The sequence below is a fragment of the Eucalyptus grandis genome, chromosome 7 (genome assembly GCF_016545825.1).
Source record: "Eucalyptus grandis isolate ANBG69807.140 chromosome 7, ASM1654582v1, whole genome shotgun sequence".
In the NCBI taxonomy this organism is placed as follows: Eukaryota; Viridiplantae; Streptophyta; class Magnoliopsida; order Myrtales; family Myrtaceae; genus Eucalyptus; species Eucalyptus grandis.
The window spans coordinates 54,359,617-54,383,175 of NC_052618.1; the positions used below are offsets into that span (position 1 = coordinate 54,359,617).

At 40.1% G+C, this 23,559-nt stretch overlaps 2 pseudogenes; both read right to left on the minus strand.

Annotated features, from left to right (window-relative positions):
- The window catches only part of LOC120296225, a 9,430-nt pseudogene extending 1,815 nt beyond the window's left edge, over positions 1-7,615 (minus strand).
- Positions 7,616-9,311: 1,696 nt separating this feature from the next.
- On the minus strand, positions 9,312-14,669 carry LOC120286076 (annotated as a pseudogene).
- Between the last annotated feature and the right edge of the window lie 8,890 nt (positions 14,670-23,559).

Sequence of the window (23,559 nt, forward strand, 5' to 3'; positions counted from 1 at the left end):
TCAATACCAAGGAACAATGTTGTTGTGCTATTAATTGTCAAAAAGAAGAAAATCTTTCTTATCCACACGCCAAAAAAAGAAATATAGCTTCCTGATAATCCACCTGAAATAGTATCACAAAATTAGCAATAGCTTGAATTTCCATTTCATTAGTAAATAAACTAACAGTAATTCTCGATCCTTTCTGTACTGAGATTAAGTCAGTTCTCGAAAAATTTTCACTAAGAAAGTAATTAAAGTGGACATTCATTGGACATCAATGATCTATTTAGAATATGAAACTAATATCAACAACAATTTATGTCATAAGATGGCAGATTAAACAGAAAATTTCAATTTGCTAACACTTGCAAATTCATGGCAGAGTGTAAACACAGAACTACTTTTTTGGTAAAGAACACAGAACTACTTTACTTGTGCAGAAATCTATTATGTAGTTCATGATAAGATAAAAATAAGCATATATTGATTAATAACTTAAAGATTTAGCTGGAGGATGATATAAGCTTCCCCAGAGCCCCATTAGAACCTCGTATCACCCGGATATTGTGGAGACTTATCACTCAGATAACAAGCAAATCAGAAGACAGAAATGCAGATGAAAGACGAGCAAGACTAGATCTTTGTTAGAGAAACGCAAACAATAAAATAAGGTTGATGGCATTGGTGAAGAGATTGGAAGGGAGCAAATGAACAAACAAAGGAGGTAATATTAGTGATCTTTAAGCTAAATGTGTAACCTGTAAGGTGTAATCCTCATAGAACTATACAAAATATTTTTGTTGCAGAACATAACACTATGTTCCACAACACACTTTAAAGCTCAGCATCAACGCCATAATGTTTTTACATAGGAAAAATGCACTCAAGTTGATCTGACTATGCACTACAGTTGGTTTGTTTGCCCAACTTTAAAATGAACAACAGTCCCAAGAAAAATGGTGCATGCTTAATACGTTTTCAATATTTTAGACAAGTACTTTGACTCCACTATCTATATCAAAATTTTATAGACGGTTTGCTCTCTTAAAATAAGTTTATTCTTTCATCAAGCTTATGGCATCATTGGAAACATTCGTACAGTAGGCAAGAGCGTAGTCTTGCTATCTGCCCAGAATTGACAGTCATCACTGATAAAAAGCAGGGAACAAACATGCTTCAGTAGATCACATGTTCTCTGTTAATTCATTCAAGGAGACAACCCCTAGTTCTTTTATAGGTAAGACATGCTCTTGCGTACAGAACTAAGTTCCAATTCATGTACCCCATCATTTTCACAGAACGTTGAAAAAGTTGGTGATTCAGCATAGTAAGCACGACATCATCAGAAGAAAAGATGAACTCCTCGATTTTAATCACCTAAACTAAAATGACTGAACAGAAGTATTCTAAGAGTTCCTTAGTTCTTGGTTCCTCATATCAAATTTAATACAAATTGAAACAGGATTACTTACCAGGCCCATAACAGCAGATATTACAATGGCAGCTAATGCACACTGCAGATAACAAAAATGGTGAGCCAATAGTTAGTATTCCAAATGAAGAGGAGACCATAGAACTTAGACAATAACAAAGTACATGATAAACCTCCTCAAATCCTTCCCTTGAGACATCAGTTACAGAACAAAGTACCATTTAATCAGCATGCATGTGCTACCAAACTAGGAGAAAGAGATGGTAAACCCACCACCCTGACATAAATGCAGACCCATAAGAACAACAATTGCTGACAGGGATGCATACCTGTGGTATATATTCAAACAATGAAGTCAAGAATAAAGGGCACAGCCCATTATGATTCCTGTAACAATTCCAGATACACCTGACTTTGCACCACTTTCATGGTTTACAGCTGAACGGGAAAAGGAGCCTGAGAGCAACATAGTACACGTGATTTCATCAGCTAATTAACATAAAATGCTTATCTAATGCCTCAAATAGAGTACTGGCAAACTTTCAAACGTTCTTTTAACGTGAGCAAAAAATTACAGTCATCTAAACTGCTCTTAAGAACTCAATTCTCACCTGTAGTTGGGTATGCTGAAAAAAGGAACCAAGTATATTGGACACCAAGACCAAAAAGCTGTTCAAAAGCGAAGAGATGATCCATTATGAGTGGTCATGAAATGAAAGATTTAAAGCTTATGTACATGCTATGCTCAAATTGGCACAAAGTACTCTTGGTGATATTCCAGAACGCAAATTCTTCAGAATCATTCTTCTTCTTTAAAAGGAAGCTGAGAACATTGGGAAGCAATAAGGGGCCCAAAAAGCTTTTGTATTTTGCAAAGACAAAAAGGACATGTCTTGACCTTCCAAGAGAGCTTCAAACTTATAACCATATAGAGATTCAGCCATGGATATCATCTTCAATATCTTCTCTACATCCTACTAAAATGGCATGAAAAAGCATTGTGGTACCATGCGAGAAGTTTCAGCTTGAGTTGTTCATGAAGCGTAAGTGGTAGAATGTCAAGGATGAAAAATTAAGTTATAAGGCCTACTCCAAGTCTTATAAAAACATCAAATGACATGAAAATAGCAAATGCATCCTGAAAAGAGATTGCAAGATCTGCATTTTATGAGTATAGTATCTATAAACCAACATCTTGAAGCAATCCTACAGCCATCACAGTTTTACGACTCTTTAGCAAAGTAAAACCAGTCGTCCCAATCTACAAATATAAAGCTTGTGGCAAGAATGAGACACAACCACGAATCTGCAAATGTGGTAAAAAATCCCTACTCCATCACAACATCACTAGTAACTAACATATTATTCACTGCACCGACAAGTATGCAATTTCTAGTGGCCACCAGTTGGATCCACTCCTTTATCTCCCATCCAGGTATCTAATGTCCACAGTTCAATTATTGAAAAGCACACCTCTTGATTGGAGTCCAACTCATACCCGTTCTTTGCTGCCAATGCTTTGGCAATTCCACAGATTCCTGAATTGCCAAAAAGGGATCAAAACAAATTTATTCAGCTGTAGTACTGATTGGCATCAGTATACGAACAACATTAGATGAATAATCTTACCAATATAGCCACACCAGTGATGAGAGTGCAGTTGGAATTAAAGATGTCATATACCCAAAGTTCTTTGGAATAGAAAAGTTGGAGGCCCTGTGGTATCTCACCCACCTAAAACAATGGAAAGAATCCTTTGTCAGCTTGTTGTCATTTCCCCTTGACTAAGTTGTACTTCATTGATATATATTTGCAGAGAAATCCAAGGTGAGGAATAGTATGTTCCAATCATTGTCATTATAACTACATTGCATTTCATAACTCTCGATCACAGAAATTATAAGACATTCGACTGTGTTCAATTTATTAGACAGCTAGTTCTTCTGAAATTTTAGGTTTAAATTCCTCAGTGTTATCCTCTGAGATGTCCCTGATCCAAAGCACACATGTTAGCTAGTAGCTGGTCCAATGACCATGAGGATGCTCCTCGAGAAACTACCCCTCCCAAACTCTGAAATTTACAGTAGACAAATGGGAAAAACTAATGATCTTCCAAAAGCCACTTATATGAAGAAAATAAAAACATGAAAATGATAGGATATATATTTATGTACGTATCTATGTATATATATTCATTTGCACAATTGAACTTTTTGCTATACTAAACACAGCAATTTCCAGTTATGACTGATTGACACAAATTTTTTATGTCGCCTGGAATTTTGAGATGACAACCACCCCGAGGTTATGTAATTTGATCATTCAGTCATTTATCGTAAGATATCCAGAGAAAGAAATGATCAGCATAATAATGTAGCAGAGAAAATGATCATATCTATCTCGCTCTTACCAAAGAAATCGTAGATGGATTAAAAATTTTCACAAAACCTGTGCCCAAGACCACTGCCGTAAGTGGCCCCGCTGCTCGCAGAAACCGCAGGTACTTCCTTGATTTTCCCTAACGATAAAGTAGCAGTCATGCCAATATGCATAAAATCAGTTCTACACCACAGAAGAGTGAATGAGCTTATACCAGGTGCTTCATAACCAGAAGAATCGCAAGAATAATGCATCCCATGACAAATGGTTGCCACAAAAACTACAAAAGGAAAAGATGACCTGTGGTTAAAAGGAACTTGATAAGTGCAAATATGAGGCAAAATGTAATAAATAGGAAACAAATAGAAAAAATAATGGTAGAGGGGACTCCTGACTTCAAATTAAGGCTGACGTGATGAAAGTAGTAAAACCCATCCACAAGAAAATATAACATTATCCAAGAGAAAAATTAAATTAACATCAGTAGATGGGCCAGGCAACCACACTGATGCATAATGGCTACAGTGGTCAGCCATAAAATGTCGATAGTTTTAGTTAATTGCATCGGGTGTCAGAATATGAGCTTCAAGTAATGTCATTTGCATAGACACGAATAAATATATCAGTACATGAACAGATTATAGATGTACCCCTGGGCATGCAGGGCCTACCCCATCTGCTCCAGCTATTATGCTTTTGATCAGGGGCACAATCTTGCTACTTCGAACTATGTCATATCCCAAGTATTTTGCTTGAGATAATGCAATGACAATGGCAGAAGCACTTGTGAAGCCTGATATTACAGAGTGGCTGATGAAACGAATCAGCCATCCAAGCCTGTAAAAGACGAATGTGAACCACATATACAAATTAGATATGAACCGAGGAAGCCACAGAATAAAGAGGACCATGCATCATATTAATTAACAAAATGTTCTTGAGAGAGAGAACCTCTAGAGAGAGATCAACAATCAAGGTACGAATATGATTTGACTTCGTTTTCCAATGAGATATTAATAAATATGAATAAAGCAGGGAGAATAGGGCTGCTACGAGCTCTCATTTACAGAAAGAAACAACATAAAAGGACAAATGCCCAAAGATAACATACTCCTATGTAACAGTAATTTTCATTGGACCCCAAGCAAAATATCAATAATTTCTGTTTAACTTAAAAGCATAAATAAATGCTGAATCTGCTGTTTAAAGGTGATAATTGATTCAGTATTTTCCAGCAATACATGACCTGCCAAGGGAAGATCTTATGGTGGATCTCTTTTTTAAAATAATTATGATGATAATACCCTTCAACACAACACTGGTCATTGAATGAATCTCAGAACATAAGATACATGGGAAGAAATAGCTCACTTCGACATTTATTACAGTTATTCACAGTGAAATGACATCTCAAGATCCTCACAAGCCAAAATACATTAATTACTGAGATAATTGACAGATTCATATTGACACATTCATCACTCCCACTTTCACGCACATGACTAAATTTCAGAGAACAAGTGGCAGTAAGTACCTCAAGAGCCCCATAATGCATTCCAATACCCCAACCATCAGAGCCAGCAGTATTGCAAGTTCTGTGTATAGCTCATCAGAAGAATCAACAATTGCACTCAGTACATTAGAGACAAGGAGAGACACCAATGCTACTGGCCCTACCGCAAGTTGACGAGACGATCCGAATATGGCATACACAAATACAGGCACAAAACCAGAGTCTGTCTCATAAAACCCAAAAAAGGATGTTAGATTCAAGTGACTATATTAGAATCTTTTACTAGAAATTTCGAAAATAAAAAGGAAAAGAAGAGTGCCACTATCATTGAGTATGGATTGATCTACCAATTAGGAGCATTTAATTTTTCAAAGAGGTCAATGATACAAAAGGAAATCTCGATCAATAAAAATAACACCAACAGTTTGATTTGATCGTTCAATAACAGCAGGAGAATTTGGAGGAGTATATTTCAAACATTAAAATCATTATTAATATCAGGTAGACAGGTGCTTGATGTAAATGGTAGTTGTGATTCTATGTTGCCATTTAGGATGGTGAATATCACTCCCCACAGCATAGCTGCAGTCAATTTTATTACAGGAGTTCCCAAGCAGCCATAAGAAGAAAAGAAGCAATGAACTTACAGAGGCCATAAATCGGTTCCAACCCTGCTAGTTTTGCGTAGGACATTGCCTGGGCAGTCACAACAAACAGTCAACCCCATATATTAAATTACATTTGTCCAATCCACAAAGCATGAAGTCATTAAATACAGTCAAAGTGGCATCAATCTTCTGAAGAAAGGGCAAAAAGTTTCCTTTCTTATGAAATTCAACGGCAGAACAGAGCAGTCAGATTTTTAGGAAATTACGACAAAACCCAAAAGAGGACGATCACTATTCATTTAAAATTTCTCACGTGGTCGATGCTGCCACGTTTACGGATAGAAGGTAAAAATGAACAACAACAGTGAGAGAAAAGTACTAAAGAAGCATTGTTAGGCGAACGAAACGTGATACGTGTGAACAAGAAGTGTCCGATCACGCTGCAACAATCCGGACAAGGCTTTGAAAATCAATACGAGAACTGGAGCTCCAAATCGCTCCACTGAGTGACTGGCTCAACGCTTTACCAATCAGCTCGAAGCCACAGCTCGAGGGAATTGACAAGAGGATCATGATGAGTGGAAGACGGAAAGTCTACCCAATCGCCGCCAGCTGACGACTATATTCAACACGGAAAAGTCAACTCGGAGATCGTACAGAGCGCGATTCACAATCACACGCACATGAAAAAGAAGAAGCTGAAACGACGACACGAAGAACAGTGCCTTCTGCTGCTGGGCAAGAATTGAAGAAGACGCATTATGAACAAGAAAAGAGCAGAGACGGAACGAGAAGAACCAAAAAAATCAATTTTTCAAAAACGCAAGAGCGAACAAAGTCTGCAAAACGACATTGCATAGGAGTTCTTCGAAAGCCAAGCTTCGAGCAAGATGCAAACAAGGAACCCTCTCTGTTGCCCAGAAACATTTGAATTCAACGAGAAATGTTTAAAATGGAAGTTAGTGGAAAACAAAATCCAGAATTGCAACGACGAGAAATCGACTCGAAATTCAATTGCATCCCCACTGAACTGTGATGATTACACATCTTCAACTGTCAAAAACTCTGAGAAGAAAGACCTTAAACAGCACCACATCGAGAATCCAATTCCTCGAGAGGCAATCGCAATCTCGCGAGCTCAAACCGAAGAAAAGAAGAAAGAAGGCTTCGAAAATCAGGAACGTCGCGCGCGACAAGAGAGGCGTTGACGCAATTCACCTGAGGCACGAGCATGACGCCGACGGTGACCCCGGCCATGAGATCGACCTGGAGGTACTCGCCACTTGTACGTCCGAATCCACCGGACGCAGGGCAGGAAGACCTCTATCCACTCCACCCACGTCATCCGCTTCACCTTCGACCTCCACCGCAGCCACAGCGAGCCGCCCGCCGCGGCCGCCGCGGCCGCCGACGACGACGACGACGACGGGGCGGCGGTCGGGTGCTGCAGGGGGATGACCTTGACGGGGCGGGAGTGAGGCATCGAGATGGAGGACGAGGAGGAGGACGGGCTGACGGGGCGCTCGGCGGCGACGGCGGCGAGGTCGCGGGAGCTCGTGGAGGCGCACGTTATCTCCATGAGCGCCGTCGATGGCGCATTTCTAAGGGAGGAAAGCCGCGGGCAAGGCCCCACGCAAGCCGAGCCGGAGCCGAGGGGGCCCTGCTCCGTACGGCTTTTTTCACCCCCTTTTCCTTTTTTTTTCTCTCTCTGTCTCGCAGGGGCAGGGGCGTGCGCTTTCGCGGAGAAAGTTGGATTTTCCGGGAAAATAATCGGTGACTCAGCTGGAACGCGTGGTCATTTTTTTTGGGGGTGGGTCGTTTGGCTTGAACTATTTATTTTTGGTCGGGTTTCGAATAATTACGGATGAGTTCTGTCGTGATTGGATGAACCTGGACACATTGGCGATGCTTCCTTCTTTTTCTTTCTTTCTTTTTTTTATAATAAATTGAGAAAATCGTACCTATTCAAAAGGACACATGATCTTTTATAATTGAATAATGACGCGGACAATTCATGAACTTTAATTTAATTCTTAAATTTTTAATTTTTTCAATATAAATTTCAAACTCCAATATGCAATGCGATCCTTAATATTTTAATTTATTCAATATATACAAATTAGAGACTTCATTAAATATGTATTAAATATCTACGGTGATATTAAATAAATTAAAGAGTCAAAGTTCGGAATCTGTCATTTTTCCCTTCACAAGCCCCATAAAAGATTATACAAAGAGAAAAAGAGGAACGCCCGCGGCCCTTTCGCTGCAGAGGAGAGCCAAAAAACGACACGGCTTGGCTGATTGGACGACGGTGCGGGCCCCCCACTTGGGCGGTCATCGCCTCTTCCTCCGCCACACACACCCCCCCAAAATGGACGTGGACGCGATGGCGGCCACGTCCATCTCGATCGATGCCGTCACGCAATCCAAATCTTTCCCCCACGTTCTCGCCCACGACTCGACCAGTCAAACCCCAGACGTCTCTTCGATCGAGCAGCGATTAGACTGACGAGTCACCAGTCACCACGCTGATCAATCAGTCGGCAAGATCCTTCGCCGCCTCCGATTTTGGAAATATCTTGCGGTGCTTCTATCCTCGGACGGCCCGGCGTCATCTGAGCGTCTCGACCGACACGGTTCGACCCGACTTCGATTCGCCCGATTTCCGATTCGGGAATGAGCTCCGACATTATGCCCACAATGTTCACGAACCCGCATCGTTATCCATGCGAGGACTGATTCGAGCATTTGAAAGGAACCCGGAAACTCGAACGCACCGCTTTTCTTCCCCCAACCTTTTTTAATCAAGGCGCGTCGTTTTCTCCTCCTTTTCTTAATTAACGCAAACGTGCGGGAGCTTTAAAAACCGACTTGCGTGGAGAGGTTACTGACCATTCTGGGAACCCGGATTTCGACGTGATTTGAAAACAGACGGTTGCTCACTACTCAACCCCGCGTCCCATTACGTAAAAGGAAAAATATGTACGCCATAAAATGGGGATTAAGTGGGGACAGAGTTCCTAATTTTAGCCCTTTGATTGCACAAGGTACTATGCTGCTGCGGAAATACGAAAGAATTGAGATCATAGATCAAACTGCTATGTATGGATGATTAGAACTGCCTATACAAAAATTCTTTAATAATTGCATAGATTTCCAATAAGAAAGGTAATTCCATTGAAAATATTACTACACACGTCCTACGCATGTCCACTTTGTACGACGACGTTATCTGCTCTAATAACGAATCACTGATTTTAAGTATCTAGATAAAATAAGGTTGATAGACATTTCACATCAATGGATAGTCTCCATCAAAAGACCCCCCCCCCTATACGGATAATATAATACAGAATTCTCCAAGCCTAATTCAAATAGTTTTGAGTCCAAAATATGTAGCAATATATATCTAAAGAGCTTCATACCTTTTCCCGTATACATCGCCCCTTCTAAGGTAAAACCCAGATTCAGTCATTTGGGAAATGCAGTAGTAGGCTCGATGTGAAGCAATTTTACATTTAAAAGCTACAAAAGCTGCAGCCACATGTCACTTTCCATTTTCCGTAACAATTGAATAATACACGGTTGCCTGAGAAGAGGGACTTGGAAACATAATAGAAGCATTACCATTAACTATGCGCTTGAGCATGCTCTGGCTTGTGAGAATACTCATAGTCAAGATGAACAAAGGCGCTCGATTTCTGGCAGGAGCTCGAGCTTCTCCTGCAAGGATTCGCCAATGTCGTGAGCCAGTTGCAGAGGCATGTCAGCCGGCAGGACGATGTCCACCTCGACAAAGTAGTGGGATCCAAAGGTGTAGGCCCTGACAGTGTCAATGTGTCTTATCGCCTTGTGATGATTCCAACAGAGATACGTGAGTTTCTGCAGGTATTCTGGAGCTGCAGATTTCCCCACGAGGAGTTTACGTTTTCCAAGACTGTCATTGACCATGTTCGGATGGTATAGAGCGCAAGCTACGAGATGATCAAACTTTCATGAGTACAAAAGAGAACCAAAGAGCAAGAGCACAGGAGTGATCGTGCATACACATCACAGAGAGGGAGTAGGCGGATTCACTTACGATAATAGCTCCGACAGGATCCATCCAATTGACGACATAATTAGCCAAGAGTGCAGCAATGAGACCAATGACATTGGTTATGACATCAAAAAGTGATCCTGGGCAAATGCTTTGACAATCTCATTTGTGAATGTCCGGCAATAAAGGACTAGGAGGAATTTGACCAGAGTCACTGAGAGCATGATACCCACACAGCCATTGTTCTTGCTCTTTTGTTAGACTAAATTCAGCCTCCTGGGAACAACAGAAGAAACTCAAAAGGGTTAAAATGTTCAAGATTCTTGAAGTAATCGGTCCCAACTTCATGCCCTAAAGAAAATGAAATACATACATCAGATAACAATTGCTGCAGTGACTCCAAGATAATCTGCAGTCCAAGAGTAGCCATCACAGAGGCAAAACAAGGATTCCCTGGATGCCATTTAAATGTTAAATTCAAGAATCAAAAAACAAAATAACAGATGCAATCGGAAAAGCTATATATTCGATTATATTAACAATAATGTCCCTATGAGTTAAATAGATTACCCACTCATATATCGGGTTCACAACATAAGTGTGAAAATCAGATTATCATATCAGTGGAAAGAGGCCAAGAGGTCCAAGTAGGAAGGGAGGTATGGAGAGACACAAGATAAAAAAATCAAGGAAAACACACGAATTATAGTGAATCCTCTAATCAGTGCTAGGAACTCAATGAGGCGATTTTTTGCCTCTCATTCAATTGATTCAGGACTGGATTTTGATATTTCGGATGGCATTGAGAGATTTTCAAGGTAAAGTGAGATGAAAGCATCTATTCAAGATACAAAGGATAATAATTTACTTTTCTTCCCAAATCACTCTTCTTTGTCATCAAACAAAGGAGGCGTCCATTTCTTACGGCAAAGAATGTATATAAATTCATAAAATTAAAAAGAGAACAAAAGTTTCAGGTAGAGCTTGACTTACGAAAGTGTTTTCATCCATAAAACGAACCAGTCTGCTTAAAGATGGTCGAATAAGTGAAATACTAAACCACGAATTCCTCTGTCATCAATCAAGGACTTACTATACCATGACACCAATCTCATACAAGCAGCGCCATGAATATATAAATGAATTCAGGATGAAAGCGCATTGGCCTTTGAGCCCTATAAACCTATGCACGAGAAAAGAAAAGGAGAAACTTTTTAATAACCAAGAACATTGCAAGAAGCACTCACGCTAACATGAGAAAATTAGGTAACACAATTCTCATGAGCAATAATTTATGGTGGACTTACCAATGGTTGCATCCGTTTCTTTCCTATAGGATACTGATAGGGATTTGGCGTTTGCATAGAGAATGCAGTAAACCACAGGATGAAGCCGACAACAGATCCAGAAGGGAGTCCAATGTGGAGGCTATGATGGCCAATGATCCACTTCTAATGGAAGCATATACTTTCGCTGCAAAAAGAACCATGTTTGCAACATTTGATATTCTTATGGCAAATGTTTCATTTCTAGCCAAATTCTCCTGTTCTTCCTGCAAACAGAACACCAATCATTCCAAATGGAATTGTTAGACCGGCACTTAAAACTTTTTTCTATCAGATTGAGGTATCATATTAATTTAGTAGACAGTACAGAGCATCAAAATTCAAGAATGACCTTTGACATTCCAGGAATAAAACCACGTTCGGTTAAAGCATCCATTTCATTGAAGCCCTCAAGCATTTCCACTTGTTGCTGATAGTACTCAGCCACATTATCCTCAGGACCTAAGTCATAAAAAGTAACTGAATCTCAAAATCCAACGTTCTGTGCATGTAAAGAGCGATAGATGAAGGGAGTATAGATTTTTGAGCTCAAAAACATGTATAACAAACTCGAAATCGATATTCCAGTAAGCACCAAACCTTTGTCGTTAAAAATCACCAACCTGTGGTTGTTAGTGTACAAACATGACATGCATGCAAACAAGCGTGCTTCTCCTAAGTACACACCATCATACACAGAAGCAATTTGGCCAGTTCCAAATAAATAGGATGATGAAAACAAGAGACATGCTTGTACACGGGCTAGTACCCAAGGGCATGTGATGAGGTACTCTCATTTCAATCTCTGTCAAAGTTGCCAAAAAACTAAGAAGCTGAGACTTTATTTCAGAGTCACGACAAAATCACAACCTTAACTGTGGTTGTTAGTGCACAAACATGTCATGCATGCACACAAGTGGGCCTCTCCTAAGCAACAGACAGAAAAACAACAGACATGCTTGTACACAGGCTAGTAGCCAAGGGCATGTGACGAGGTACTCTCATTTCAGTCTCTGTCAAAGTTGCCAAAATACAAAAAGGCTGAGACTTGATTTCCGATTCACGACACAAGCACAACCTTAACTGCAGGAACAATTATGCAGGCCTTCCATGCTCCCACGTTTTATCCATCTCCAAAATTCATACTGCTAGACCATCAATCACGTTTCTTACCAACCATCTTTTTGAAGAACTAAAATATTAATTGCTCACTCCATGCCAATGATGTAATCCCAGGTGTTGATAGCATCGCTAGATATATCAAATCTAGAGGAGCGAGAGTAAGCTTAAATTAAAATAAGTATAGATTTCTGTATCAATGCAACAAATGACAAACAAGGATGCTAGTTAACATGACTCAAGCACCAAACTAAGACCACTAAGTACGAGAAAGAAGCAATGCTAAGAATACTATAAACCTCCACTAAACTTGTGTGCAGAGGGATTTCGGAAGACCTCAGATGTTAAACAAGTGGGAATTGTGCACAAAGTGATTGGTTTCCAATGTAATCCTGCTGAATCACTTAATCAATATAGTTCAGAAAAGAGTTTTAGTATCTTTAGCATTTCTCAGTGGACCTGTCTCAATCAGTGACACCCAAGAATTTCTCGCTAAATTACAGTACTAAAATGGCACCACAACTAAACTAACAATCAAGTGGACAAGGCCAAAACAGAATAGATTATTTCCAAAGGCTAAGAGATTCTTATCCAGAGAAGAAAGCTACGTTTTGTAACAATCACCATCCCCAATCAAGCCCCAACCCCAAAAAAAAAAAAAAAAGATGAACCAAAGACATTACAAGTTGTAGAAAACTTTGCTGGTATGAATTCTCATTTCTGCTGATCGCACCTTGTAACTATAGACTGTTTTCTGTAATTATCTATGGCACCTTTCCAAGGTCTCATATTTATCCTCCCATTTGTCTAACCAAGAGACCACCACCCCTTAATCAATGTAAGTCCCCATTTTCAAAGCAATGTCATTTGAGATTTACATGAATTCTTGTAAGAAGCATTTGTACATAAAAATTACCTTGTAAAATACTGAAACGTGTAAGTTTTTCTGTAGTGGGTATATTTAGGAAGTTTTTGTGAAGCAGTCCCTAGGAAAGCTTCCTTTCTTGCATCTTATCTGTTTAAACTCTAAAAAGAGAAGGAAGGAAAATCCTCTTTTTACTTTCTAAGAATCTTCAAATTTCCTCCCACTTATTATTGTGAATCTTTACTCAATCAAAGCCATACGACTCACGCAAGAGGCGTCATTCAAGTATCTAGGGAGTATCTCCTTCCCAAATAACATTTGAAATTCGAGTAGGCTCCAGGTTTTCACCGTTTGTCATTCTGGGTTCAAGATTTTAGGATGCTCACAGCAGAGACTAGTTGCATCACCATATACACCTCTACCGACTAGATGGAGGCATCGAAAGGAAAACGCAAAGAGGAAATCAGTAGGATTGACTCGAGGGGGCGAATCTCCCTCGTTCACAACAAGGGTTCAGCTGTAAAAGGGGACACCGGGCAGAAACTTCAATCAAGAAGGGAGCACGCTTCTTCAGTTTACGCGATGGTTGCCTCCCAGAAGAAAAGAACCCAAGGAAGAAACGAAGTGTCATCTCGAGATATTCTTCAAAAGAACCCGATTCAAAGAAAACAAAAAAGATCCTGCAGATCACGGAAGCGCCGAGAATCCAGAAGAACATGAGATGATGGGCTCGCGCGGCATACCAAAAAGAAAACTGCCCGCGACAGAGGCGAAGGAGACGATAGGATGGAACGGAGAAGAGATCGGATTGATGAAGAGACCGCGAGAGTGGAGCTCCGTCACGCCATGCCATGGCGGATGGAGAACAGTAAAGTACACCAAAAAGCTATACGAAGATTCAACACAAAAAACAAAGAGGTAAAGTTAAACAACAAAAGAATAAGGCACAGGGAGATTGCACAGCACCACCATCTCTGTCTATCACGCTCGAACCTGTAACCAAGAAAAGGAGAAAGAAAAACGGCGACTGACCATCTCTCCTCACGCTAAGTATAGAACAGTAAAGCAAGGAAGCAACCGCAAAGAACGCAAAAGCGTGTTGCTTTCGCCGGAAACTCGTCGAGAAAAGGAAGGGAAAAAAGCCCCGGCCACAGAGAGAGAGAGAGAGAGAGAGAACCTAGAGGCCCAGGCAGCAGTCGTGGAGTCCGCCGGGCTGCTTCTTCTGCGCGCGCTCCGGCGTTATCTTGAACCGGTCGAAGTTCAGCCGCCACGACCGGTCGCCGCCACCTCCGCCGCTGGCGGCCTCCGGCAGCAGCAGCCGCTCCTCGTCGTGCTCCGACGCCACCGCCACCGCCTCCGCCATTCTCCCGGTGGGATTGCGCGACGAAAAGAGACCGCGCCGAGCGCTCCTGATCCTCGCGGGAAACGGACGGGCAGAAAGAGAAAGGAGTAGCACGCACGGGCGAGGGACTCGAGGGCTCAGGGGCTTTATGGGGAATTCACGGCGGAGGAGGCGGCGGCTGGGTAGTTGTGTTTAACTCTCTTCTCACTTCTCACCACCCCTCTCCTGGTCTTCCCAGTCAAACAGTGAGTACGCAAATCGCGAACAAGCGACGCCGTACCCTGGACCAGAGCGCGTACCCCTTACGCGCCTGATCCGTTCCCTTCACTTGCGTGACGTGGGACCCCGGGATTGGTCACTGCTCGCAGTTCCTGCAGCGTCGGCGATCGTCGGACGAGGACAGACCCTCTCGGGGCACGTTACGTGTCAGATCTCGTCAGACACGTGTACGGCCGCCGCGAATCCATGGCGGGGGACGTGATTGACGTGATCGTCTCCCAACTTCCCCCGACGTCTGCCCCCGCCGACGATCTGTATCGTTCTGACTCTTGCGGCCAGCGACGAAATGCGTTCAACGTGTTCTCAACTGAAGGGACATCGTAACAACCTAACTGGAGCGTTGCTGTAAATTTCCAAAATGGCGTTCCGGAAACGTATTTCGTTGATAGGGGCTAAAATGGGAAATTTAAAAATAATCATTATAGATCAGAGTTTCCTGTGTGGAAAAGCTAAGTCAGAAAGGTCTTCTTATCGTGACCTCTAAGCATTTTCAAGCTGAAGTTTTCAGGAAATATCTTCATCAAATACCCGACACTTTTGTTTGAGGACCTTTACCAAACAGCATTCCAAATGCAACCCAAAGAATCTCGATAAAATTTCGAATTGGATTTGGACTCACAAATAGAAGCTTAGAATTCAATGTGTCGGCATGACATAGCGAATACGTATTTATCGTAATGTGCATCGCGTGTTACCTAGAATTCGCATTCTAATAAACTCTCGAGTTTGGTGAACTAGCTTTTTCACATGCGATTGGTGGGTTGTATCTTAAAATGGAGAGTGAAAACCAAATCAAGTATCCAAAATTTTAAACTTATAATGTTCAATTTCATAGAAAATTTGTATGATAATCAAATAATACTAGAGTCTATGGACTAAAGGAAATATGAGAGAGAGAAACACTCGGGACTAAAAACAATCTCAAGTTGTTAGAATAAATCATTGCATGAGATTATAAGTTTGATTCATGCTGAAAATAAATTTTAAAATAGCTGATGACGTGTTATTTAGTTGTTCCATATGTCGTGTGGAGAGATTTCCCTGTTGTTGGCATCTTAATTAGATCGTGTTGACAAGCTTATGAATATTCAATTTTCAAATCACGATCGGTATGAAATAGGTATGTGTGTGTATATATATCTTTTGTGTGGTTAGAGAAGTAGGTTTGGGTTTAATTTGAGTATTTTTCAAGGATGTTCGAGACAATTATGATAATGCTGGACAAGTTGCGCTGGTCGCTTTCCCTTCTGTCGACTAATAAATGGCCTAAAGAGGAAATATCTTTCCTTACCAGCTTTGGTGGGCTGGAGGCTCGTACGGTTTGGCTCTTCCCGTCTGATACTTTGATACTTTGATACTCGGGCACGCATTCAGACAAGCGGGGAGCCTCTTGTGATTTGATCGCACTCCATATTTGCTCTTTTTTTTTTTTTTCCCAAAATTAGGCAAACAAATTGACACGAATAGGGGTCAGTGTCAGGTTGGTTCAAATTGGGAACCGAAATCATCCGACCTTACTAAAAAAGAAAACTTTAACTCTAGAAGTGGAAGAATAACCAAAATATCCTAAACCTATTACTATCGTACAAAGCCAATTATAAACCTTCTTCTTCTTCTTTTGTTGATTGAGTCTCGAAAGCATTTCTGATAATTCAATTTATCCGATCAATTTTAACCGGTCGATACTAACATTAGCAATTATTAATAATATTTTTCTTCAAATTATTTATTTGTTTTCATTTTCCTTTTTCTTCCTCCCCTTCCTTCTTCTATTGGCCGGTCATTGAGGAAGGCAACGAATGCACCCATTGGCGAGGATGACCTCGCCATCTTTGAGCGAGGCAAAGCCTTCCCAAATTTAGTGAGGGCTCGCCTAGCAATGGCAAGGCCATGCCTTGCTTAGAGAGAGTGAGGTCGGCCTCACTAGTGGGTGCCTCCCGTCATCTCTAGCCTGTCATCAAGGTTCGATGACTGGCTAGAGAAAGAAAAAGGGGAAAAAAAAGAGAAAAAAAGGCAAAAGAAACAAATAATTCAACAAAATGTAATAAAATATTATTAAAACTTGTTAGCGTCGACGCGCCAATCTCCAACAAAGCTCAGGCTTAAGCTCTTTGGCTGCCGTGGCTGAGCTGCCTATTTTCGATTTGGGTGGCTGTGGACCTTGATTGGTTAATTTTGTGGTTTTCTATTTGAAGGCAAATAAGAATCTTTGGGATTTGATTCGGAGGTGCCCGTGGCAAGTCTTGCAATGCGAGGATGCAAATTAATACGAGCGAGAAAATCCAAGCCGATCTTCGAATTTAACATCACGAGTCCCGCATCGTCCCCATCGTTTCACCCTCCTTCGAGCTCGAAGACTTTATTATGGACATGCAATCGTCCACGTCGTCATATTGTATTTTTCTCCAGTTCGCGCGACCATTCATCGCATGGGGTTTTAGAACTTTTTTTCATATGATTTCTGCTGTTCATACAACATTTGACAGTTGACAATTTTAGGAAAGTGTTTAAAAAGTCATCAATCTTTTGTATTTATGTCAATTTAGATATAAACTTTTTTTGTGTCAATTTAGTCATAAATATTTTCATTCGAAGTCAATTTAGTCACTTCTAACTAATTTTGATCGAGATTTTGTTGACCAGACTTTGAGCGCCTAATGTGGCACAATTAACGGTGACGTATATAACTTTTAATAATATATTTAATATTTTTGATTTTTTTCCTTATATTTTTATTTTTTCCTTTTCCTCCTCTTCCTTCCTCCAGTCAGTTGCCAAACCTCCAGAGACGATAGCCAACGAGGTCAAGGTGGACTCACTGGCCTCTGGCGAGCTTACTAGCCACCGACAAGGCTCGAGCCTCGCCCATGGGCAAACGCTTAAGGGCCGGGCGAGGCTCGACCCTCGGTGCCTTGCTAGTGAGGCCCGACCCTCGGTGCCTTGCTTGGGTGAGGCCATGGGTGACGCTTGACCCTTGTCGACCGGGAGGGCGAGCTGCGCCCTGCAAGGCAACCTTTGCAATCGTTGGCGGGGCTCGAGCCTCGTCGAGCATGGGCAATGCTTGAGGTTGGGTGAGGCTTGACCCTATCAAACTTGATGAGAGTGAGCCTCCTCACCACGCAAGATAGCCCTCGCGGTCATTGGCGAGGGCTCGAGCCTCTTTGGCCTTCGCCTTGGCCAATCGTTGAGGTCCAGTTGGTTGGAGGAAGGAGGAGGAGAAAGAAAAAAAGAAAATAAAATAAAAACTCGAAAAATATTAAAATATTATTAAAAATTATACGTGTTAACGCCGATCACGCCAATGTCAACCTGGTCAGTATTTAGTGAACAAAATCTTATCAAAATTAGTTGAAAATGATTGAATTGATATCAAGAGATAAAGTTTATGATTGGATTAACACCAACAAAATATTTAAGACTAAATTTACATTAATATAAAAGATTTAAGACTTTTTAATACTTTTCCCACAATTTTCGTAGGGCACAGAGGCCTTCACCAATGTCAAATTTGTGTCATGTAGCTGATTCTAGTGGGATTGGAGAGACGATGGTTTACGCCATATCGTATTGTAGCGCCACGTTGGAATATCGTAAACCACGACATTATCCATTCTGACATCATGCCTGACCACATATGTAATAAGACCAAAAGACCGATATAACCAATAAGTCACAATCATCCATCACGTCTCGCGATCCGTGAATGAACCTCTAATCGAACAAGTTAAAAAGACGTCGCGACTAATGCTTTGAAAGAAGGCACGAAATAACGACTAGAAAATTAACAAAAAGGAAAAAGCCCTGAGTTGATTGTAACCGTGCAGTTTAATTTTAAATTTTAAATTTGATTAATTCAATTCTCAACCTTTTTGATGATTTGCTATTTTAATCATATGTTTTTCGATAATTTACACATTTTGCGGGAACGCTGACATGGCATCCTAGTTAATGTTAATCATCCTATGTAACACGATTAACGTTAAGGTGGATTTTTTAAATAAAAAAAATCTAGATCTTTTTATTTTGTAAGATAGCAAGTGTTGACTAAATCGTCACTACATTAGTGTTTTTCAGCCAAAATTGGCTAGAAGAACTCAATTGGTCAATCACTAAAAATTTATGATTAAATTGGCATGATTTAAAGGCTTATGACTAAATCAACAAATGGCTAAAAATGTTTAGAATTGAATTGATATAATTGAAATATTTATGATTGAATTGGTATATGTACAATAAATGTAAAAATCAATAATTTCCCCAACAACGATTTCTGTTGTGACTTGTGAAATTGTTACTTCCACAACTTTTCTTGCCTTTTGCTTTCATGCATTCGAGCATTGATTCAAAACATTGACATTGTCAATTTACCAAGGAAGAAGAGGACGATATGAGAATGGGAAGGAATCGAAGGTGAAAAGGTGTAATTGTGCACGTGGTCCACTCGATTCTAGATAAATTGAAAAGAAATTAACACATATAATTTATCTTTAGTTTTGAGATGAAGATGCACACATCGTCATTTTGGATATTAAGTCATCACGTTTTTGTTCATTTCGGAATAGCCCATATTACCTCAAGAAAATGTACAATTAGAGAAACCCAAATCTTATAAACAAGCTTAGAATTCTCTCTTTGAAAAAGAATGTGGGACAAGAGATATGCTCGAGGAACGAGGTGTATCCCTTCTCCTCGTCCACCGTTGCCTGGGACCTATCCCAAAAAAAAGGATTATGTACAATGGAGCCTAATTTACAGTTAAGAGTTGGCTCTGATACAATTTGTAACAGCAGCCTATACTATCCTAAAAAAACGCGCATGTACAGTTAGAAGAACCCAAGTTTTATAAGTCAGTCCAAAACTCTATCTTCATGCAACGTGAGATGAGACGGCTCCTTCCTTGTGCACGTCTAGGAATCGAGCCGTAGACGTATTGTTATCCCTCCTCCCCGCGCATCACCATCTAGGCCATCGCAATTACGACCCATGAAAGTATATAGTGGACGAAACCTGTCAATTGTATCGATCACGATGAAAATCAGAGTCGTGAATTTAACCTTATGTGGTCCCCATTTCCCGATTTGGTTCGCACCTTGACGTGAACTCCATGACATCCGGAGGTGGGACTATGAGCGGTCGTGCTTGAATTACGTGAGCTTTGCTTTGATGCCGCATACTTTGAAGAAGCAAAAGATTTCGATTTATCTTCGTATATATCGAATAAAATCTTTTAATATTAAAATTAAACAAGAGGGGAAAGAAAATAAAATAAAAGAAAAAGCCTAAAGGTGCCTGAAGGTACCGTTAAAAAACTAAGTGGAGCTCGCGTGCTAACTTTTTTCTATTTTTGTCCCCGCCACTTTTCTTTTTCTTCCCCTATTTTTTATGCTTGGTTTTAATCTAATCCAAAGGGCGATGTGGTCCAGCTACTCTGGTTTTCTTCCTGTGTCTTGTTTCTTTATGAGTAAAATCTTTGTCCTTTCTTGCGGGAATAACAAAGTTCCATTATATCCTATCTCGTACGCCACGACAAAATTAAAAATAAAATAAAAATTAGATGCTGTTCTCTATGCAATTGCACATCTAAGTAGTGCAATCGTTTTCAGCAAAACAGATAAAACGCCATTCATGTAGTAATCAAGAAATTTAATGCTATTCTAATAAAATTTTATGAGTTTGTCGCTAACTATTAAAAAAAATAAATCAAATTTGAAACATAAGATCTCTTGTAATGATACATATACGAAATCATGTGACACCACTATTAATCTTGCTTTTTCGATTATAATGGTTGGAGACTTTTTGCGGGTAGCTAAAGTCTTGCCAACTTATTTTAATTAATTAATTAATTAATTAATGCTCAATCTTAGATTTACTCGTTTCTCGCCACGTCCCTACACAATTGGTGGGTCCGGTTCGGTTTAATATGATCTCTTCATACTCCAGCCGATCAGTCCGACGTTATATGTGCGTGCCACGTGTAGCTCGCGAAGGGAGACGTTAATCTATTGAATTATGGGCTCGGCCCAGCTGATAGATTTAGCTTGTGCATGGGCCATTTAATATAAAAACACTGAACAATGTTGGGAAAAGCCCAAAGAAGATATCAATTTAACCGTTTTAGTGACCACACTGGAAGTTCGATAGGAGAAGAATCTGAATACGAATTCAACGCAATAAAACTAGAAAGAAGCAAAGTGCGCGATTGAACCAATGAACCCAGGAGCAGAAGTTCCTAGGGGAACGTATAAATTGGAAGTGCACTTGAACAAAATGGATCCGCGGCAATCTTTTAGCTTGGAAGAAACAAGTCGGTGCTATAAAGAGAATAAGATGTATTCACAAACCTTGCTTGAATTTTTGACATAGATAGGATATTTCATGACTTTCGGGCACACATGTAAAAAAAAAGGAGTTTCCAATCATAAGAATACAATGGTGCATAGTCCAAATCTTGAAAGAAATTGGCCGATTCATTGCTAAAATGATTTGGGAACTAGACTGGAGTGGCCTGGAGATACAATTGACAAACTTCTTCCTGCTTGAATTTTCTTGATAAAGGTTATGTCAGGCTTCTGGCCCTTGGCTTCAGAGGTAGAGAAGGGTTCTGGAATGTAACAGCATGCGAGAGCGTGCGTGGACTCGTACGGAGCGCTAACAGAATTAACGTTTGCTGCAATCAGTATTCAGGAGAGTTCATGTGATGGTCATCCTAATTTTTGATTCTTCATGCCTGTTATTTTATGGATGACATGTGTATGTAGAGGACGACATTGATTTACAATTGCTTCAGGGAGGAAACATTCCTTGCATTTGACCAAAGCCTTAATCCAGCGAGGATGATATGTAACTGGTAAATTTCAATCCGCCTCTAATTCATGTCGATTGCTAGCTACTAATTAATTTGTCACTGCAGGCTGGGACCTGTCGGATGTCTCTTGGCTGTTGCAGGGCTTTAAATGCATTTTCAGCGATCAAAGGTGCTCGGTATCTAAGATCATGTAGGTGTGCCTTTTCGAAACCTTGGTTCGTGCCTTTTTGTGCATAGCGATCTAAATTCATTTTCAGCAATCATTTAGGTGCGCCTTTTCGAAACCTTGTTTCAGGTTTCATTGCCTCACGAACTGTTTGGATGAAAAGGTTCTCCTTTTATGGAACATAAGGACACCTTTCGGCATGTGAAATGCTTTTCTAGGGCATGGGATTCCTCATTGTCCCTCCGGTTGTTTCCCCAGTTCTGCCAGTTCATGCCCTATCTTCTCCTTTCCGCTGATATATCACGGACGTGCAAATCCTCCTCAACAGTAGCCCCGAAACGGGAGTTTTTGCTTGTCTTAGCTTTCTCTTCTTGGCATAATTAGGAGAGCTTAGAGTGCTTAGTTCTAGTTACAGATTTAAAATGCAGAGTTATAGACGGACTACTTTATGCTAACACAAACTTGAACCCACGCAATGAACTCGAATGTACTAAAAGCTGCCCATTCGTTCTTTATGACCCAGATAAGATAATCTATAATGATAGTATAATCCTAACATTTAAATTGCTCTGTATTTATTTGGTGTTTCTACTTTGCAGAGCAACTGTGGAGCAATAGAGATGCCACGTCCACCGGAAACGTAAATGAAGCGGTGGTACGCAACCACTTTATTTCGAATGCCTCATGAATAGCGAAAGGTTGGGGGAAGCAAAATGCACTGAGTTAGCCTAATGGTCCCTTGTTCATATCATGCCCAAACATTCTTTGAAGGCGTTTATGTGTTTTCATATGCGAAATGTAGCCCTATACTTTGGCCAAGAAATAAGTTCCTCGGATTTTCAGAAGTTTTGCATTTCTAACCAGTGTCCGGGCTGCACTTTTGAGGTAGCCAAAGCAAATCTAAAAATGTGTGTCCTGAATATGGACCATGGATGATCTGACCACATGAGCTTTGTAAATGCATGCAAGGCGATTCCAGGCTTGCGCTCTTTGTGCCCGTAAACGAATTCGAATTTTTAGTCCAGTTAATGCAAAATAAAAAAGCTGATTTTAGTTGGATCATTGGAATGCTTATTGAGCTGGATTATCCAAAGTCATTCAATAAGTTACCGATTGTGGTACAATTACAAAGATCATTTTAATAATTGGCTAAACAGTAATTAATTCTATTCTTTTGTTCTGCAAAACAAAAAAAGAATATAAATTCATTTAATAGACTTTTTGTTCTTGGTAATAGATTTGGAACAAAATCAAGAACTAAAAAAAAAAAATTGATTTTTTTGTTTTTGGAAGGATAAATGCATTGGAAGTTCTAAAACTTGTCATGAAAGTGCAATTAAATCTTAAAACTTTCAAAAGTGCAATTAAATCCTAAAACTTGTCACAGTGCAATTGAGTCATAAAACTTGTCAATTTGGTTCAATCTAAGTCTTTCCATTGATTGTTCTTTTTAAAAAATTCTAGGACTTAATTATATTTTCGTGATAAGTTTTAAGACTTAATAAGACATTTTGAAAGTTTTATGACTCAATTAAACTTTCGTGATAATAACTTTTAGGACTTGATTGTTCTTTTTGAAAGTTTGATGACTCAATTGCACTTTCATGACAAGTTTTAAGACTTCTAACGCACTTATCCTTTTCTGGAAACAATTATAGAATCAAGCCCAAACTATTTTCTTTTTTCTCTTTTCTTTTCT